This window comes from Artemia sp. Qi Xiang Cuo, chromosome 19 (assembly GCF_049724085.1).
Source record: "Artemia sp. Qi Xiang Cuo chromosome 19, ASM4972408v1, whole genome shotgun sequence".
NCBI lineage: Eukaryota > Metazoa > Arthropoda > Branchiopoda > Anostraca > Artemiidae > Artemia > Artemia sp. Qi Xiang Cuo.
Genome location: NC_142812.1, coordinates 48,054,752 through 48,060,236, shown reverse-complemented (window position 1 = coordinate 48,060,236; position 5,485 = coordinate 48,054,752). Strand labels below are relative to the sequence as shown.

Genomic DNA, 5,485 nt, shown 5'->3' with positions numbered 1-5,485 from the left:
ATCACCACATATTGGGGCTCATCAGATGAAAACTCATTGGATAAATAGGTTTCAGCGTTTATATTTCATTACCCACGCAATATGAGCGTGCCATGTCTTAATCTGGCATACCCCTATGTAGTGACACCAATGTAATTAAAATAAACAAAATCCTAAATATAAAAAAAATAAAAGTATATGCCCCATAAATATTTTTTCAAGCATCCTTAACTAACCTTCAACTAACACTTAGAGCCATACCTTCAGCAGATTTAAACACAAATATATAAATAGCACTAGTCCTCCCCCCCGGAAAAATTTCACTCTCACTAAAATTCTAAGAATTAAATTCCAAATATCACACCTTAATCTTTACCACATGTGTTGCAACCAACCCTAAACTACCGGGAAGATAAACCAGATTCCTTCAACAAGTTACCTTAAAATATCATTCAAAATTTCTTGACATCTTTTATTATACTTTTGTAAAAGCTGATTATACTTAAAACAAAGCTTTTTAAATTGCCAATCAAGTTTATTGGCGGAAAAACCTCTTACGAATAGCTTCTTGCTAAGTACCATACATCTATTTCTAAAATCGATGTAATTAGTACAAATTCTTGCATATCTAAATAGTTGGGAAAAATACGATGAATATGTTATATTCGAATGAATATTACTTTTTGGAAATGGAAAATTAACTATTTCAAAATTAAAATCATCTGTTTTATTATATATTTTAAAAATTATTGTATTATTAGGTGCCACATTAATCTCTAAATCTAGAAAATGGCCATATTTGCCATTTCCATTGCTGGATTCCAGCTTTAACTCTGGTGGATATATTTTACTTGAAATCTCTAAAAAATTGAAAATATAGACAGGAAAAGATAACTGATTGACAAAATTTTTCCATGAGACAAGATAAATTTAAAATCAGAAACAAAAATGGAATGCTAACCCCTATTAAGAGATACATATTATTTTTATATTAAGTCGGTTCTCGAATGTGTTCGGTATAATACACAACTATTATTTGAATAGTGTTATAAGGTCCCCTGCGACAACCCCAAAGGGCCCCTACAGACCCCAAGGGCCCCCAGGCAATAGAGGCCCCCGGGCCCCAAAAGGGCCCCCGGGCCCTCCGGGCCTCTGGACCCTCATAGGCCTCCTGGGCCCCTAAATGCAGGTTAGGTTAGGATAAGTTAGGTTAGGTTAGCCTACTTACGCGTGCGTACGTAGGCTAACCTAACTTAACCTAATCTAATCTAACCTAACCTATTATAACCAAACCTATGAAACAGCGACAAAGTAAATCGCGACAAAACACTACTGAAATATTCCAACTCTTGCATTTCAACAAAAAAAAAACGAACTCTGAAACATCAAGAGAATGTAAGAGTGACAAGGTAAAACACGACAAACACTACTAAAATATTCCAACTCTTACATTTCAATAAAAAAAAAAATCGAAATGAACTTTGAAACATCAAGAGAATGTAACGGAGACAAGGTAAAGAATGACAAAACACTAGTGAAATATTCCAACTCCTACATTTCAAAAAAAAAAATAAAAAATTAAATTTGAAAAATTAAGAGAATGTAACAGTGACAAGGTAAAACCACGACAAAACACTACTGAAATATTCCATCTCTTGCATTTCAATGAAAGAAATCCAAAATGAACTTTCAAAATCAAGAGAATGTAACTGTGACAAGGTAAACCATGACAAAACAGTACTGAAATATTCTAGCTCTTACAATTCAATGAAAAAAAAAATCTAAAATGAACTTTGAAACATCAAGAGAATGTAACAGGGACAAGGTAAACCATAACAAAACCATAACTGAAATATTCCAACACTTGCATTTCAAAGAAAAACAATCCAAAATGAACTTTGAGACATCAAGAGAATGTAACTGTGACAAGGTAAATCACGACAAAACACTACTGAAATATTCCAACTCTTGAATTTCAATGAATGAAATCTAAAATGAACTCTTAAAAATCAATAAAATGTAACATATATATGATAAACCACAACAAAACACCACAGAAATAATCCAACTCATACATCCGAAAAAAAAACAAAATGAATTTTGAAACATCAAGAGAATGTAAGAGCGACAAGGTAAACCAGTATAAAACACTATTGAAATAATCTAACTCGTACATTTCAACAAAAAAAAATCTAAAATGAATTTTGAAACATCAAGAGAATGTAACAGTGACAATATAAACCATGACATAACACTACTGAAATAATCTAACTCTTCCATTTCAATGAAAAAATTCCAAAATAAACTCTGAAAAATCATGAGAATGTAGTAGTAACATGGTAAAGCACGACAAACATGATAAGGTAAACCACGAGACAACAGTACTTAAATATTCCAACACTTATATTTCCAGGAAAAAAAAACCCAAAACGAACTTTGAAACATCATCAGAATGTAACAGTGACTAGGTAAACCCCAACAAACACTACTGAAATTTTCCAACTTTTTCTTTTCAACGAAAAAAATTCAAAATGAACTTTGAAACATCAAGAGAATGCAACAGTGACATGGTAAACCACGACAAAACACAACTAAAATAATCTAACTCTTGCATTTTAACAACAAAAAAATCTATTATGAACGTTGATACATCAAGAGAATGTATCAGTGATAAGGAACAGTGAATGTAACAGTGACTAGATAAACCACAACAAACGCTACTGAAATATTCCAACTCTTACATTTCACGGAAAGAAAAATCTAAAATGAACTTTGAATTATCATGAGAATGTAACAGTAACTAGGTAAACCACAACAAATGAAATATTCCAACTCTTACATTTCAATGAAAGTAATCCAAAATGAACTTCGAAGCATCGAGAGAATGTAACAGTGACAAGGTAAACCACGAGAAAACACTACTGAAATAGTCCAACTCTTGCAAATCAACGAAAAAGATCCAAAATAAACTTTAAAACATCAAGAGAATGTAACAGTGACATGGTAAACCATGACAAAACACTTGAAATAATCTAACTCTTCCTTTTCCACGAAAAGCAGTGGTCTTATCTTACTATCAAAAATACTCTTCGTTAATTTAATATCATTTAGGCCGAAGACTTGGTTCAAAGACTTATATTCCTATTCCTTATATTCCTATTCTTCCAATTTTTTTTCACCAGTAAAAAACCCCTACAGTATTAGCTATTCTACCTTCGACATCTGAATGGCAGCAATCTTCTTTACTAATAGCTTTGTTAGAACTTAGTTTGTTCTTTACTCTGAAAAACATACTTGTACTATCTTAAATTTTAGTTACTATGCGCCGTGGTTTGTTCTTTCCTAGGTTTCAGCTATATTCGATGCAACTTACTTAGTTCCCAATTATAATGACTTATATTAATCCATTATGGATTTCTTATATTGTCTTGTCGATAAGATAAGGGTTTTTAAACATTGCATTCACTTATTACGTCATATATGCTTACAGTCTACGGTTATGACGTCATTAATAAAGTTTGCATATGAAAATGCAATTTTTTGTAAAATTAATTCTTTTTTAAAAACTTTTTTTTGTAATTAAAAAAGAGACTAGATCTAGTTACTTCCTTCAAGATGTGCCATTAAATAGGTCTATATGATTTTCCAGTGTCCAGCTAGCTGAGCAGAAAAACAAACAGAAACAAAAAGATGCCAGTTGATGCAGAATATCGTAGTTCAAACCACGTTTCTTGTTTTTAGAGGCAACATATTTACGCAAACTTGTTTTAAAGCCAATTATTGTATTTCTTGCAGAAACTCTTTGAGACCCAAGGGGCTGTTCATGTGTTTTATTATATGACTGGGAAAGTGGTTTAAGGTTAATTTCAGGGAGTACTAAAGTATCGGCTTCTATTTTCAGAAAACCGAAATATAACTCGTTTATTCTTAAATCACCGGAATCTCTGTATTAAGCTATACCTAAATGTTTGTATTTATAAAGTTCAACAGCTTCTCTAGTGCTGGACAATACCTTTGTCATGCGAATTGGCTAGCTTGATTAAACAAAATAGTATGGTCTGAGTTTTCAAATATGTGCTCTGCAACGTCAGAGTCAAAATTTTCTGTTTTTTTCACTTTTTAAGTGTATTATTAATTGAACTAGAGTGTTGAGTTAAAATTTGACATTTAGGACAGTACTCTCATTTTTGATAAAGCTTATAGTGAATTATGCAAGCAGATGAAAACAAAACACAAGGGTGACTCCCTGTTGATGAAGTCGATGCAGAATATCGAGGTCGATGCAGAATATCGTAGAATTGACGTCAAATACATCCTTTATTCTCATCATGAAAATTTTGCTGCTTAAACTAAGCTATTCAAACAGGCTAAAGGTCATTTTGACTTCTGATATTTTGATCATGTACAAATATCTCCCTGTCAATGCAGAATATCGTAAACATATTTGACACATTGGGGATTTTTTTCAAGGCTACAGCAAATTTTGGGGGCTCTGCATTCATCAAGAAGTAAAAGGTCTGTTTGAGTGGGTCCCTTGGATTACAAATACTTGATATTAAGGTTCTTTTGTAGGCGTCTTATCAATAATTGTAAACAGCTAAGTTGTTTTGCGCTTCTTCTTCTATAAAATATAGAATATAGTTAGCTGCGTTTTTATTTCGTCTAACATACTTTTTAGGTTAGGAGGATCTACTGGGTCGTAAGACAAAGTTTCTCCCGTGAGGGCAAATAATGCAAACTCGAACGTACTAACATCTGTCGCCAGATTTAGTAGTGACATGATAATTGTATCGAGTGATACCATGGTAAGGCACGTGTCTAAAATTGTTCTTATTTTTTTCAGGAGAAAAAATATGATTTTCAATATATTCAAAGGCTAGGAAACTACAAGTGTGGTTTCTATCAAATTTAAAAAGTGTAAGGTTTACATAGTTGATTTGGGTTATTGGACTTTGATTTCCCCTTGATAGGGGTGCGTTGATCCCAGAGGTACTGCAATACCAGGCCAACGTTTGAAGGGAGTGGAGCAAGCCCCAACGTCCCACCGGTTTCTAAAAATCTATTTAATATTTTAGGCCCCATATAGAGACCAAATCAGATATTTAGCTGATAAGAACAAATACTACACTTCGATCTCAGCTAAAAGGCCGAGAAGCGATAATTGAACAAGGATTGTCAAAGAGTTTATGAGAATACGAGTAACAAAGATTATCGTAAATTCAATTTTGGTTGCAATGCTCAAATAACATTAAATTAACTAATCAGTTTGTCTTTATATTTTTCAAAATAGTACTTTACATTTCCCATAATGCCAAAGCTTATTTCAAAATTTTAATGGTAAACGGAAAAATTTTCCAATTAAAGACTAGGACGAAATTGTCATCCAAAAACTCAAAATCAGAGAAGATAGGCCTTAAATCAGAGAATTATGATCTTGGCCCTTTAGCTGACACTAGTCGAAACTAGCATTAATCAATGGTGTTAATTCAGGGTTATTATGGGATGA

The 5,485-nt window shown here is 32.6% G+C and overlaps 1 non-coding gene across 1 annotated transcript; it reads right to left on the bottom strand.

Annotated features, from left to right (window-relative positions):
- Positions 1 to 4,946: 4,946 nt before the first annotated feature.
- Positions 4,947 to 5,138, bottom strand: LOC148940936 (U2 spliceosomal RNA). Its single transcript, XR_016143419.1, has one exon. It is a non-coding gene; the product is annotated as a U2 spliceosomal RNA (small nuclear RNA).
- Positions 5,139 to 5,485: the final 347 nt, after the last annotated feature.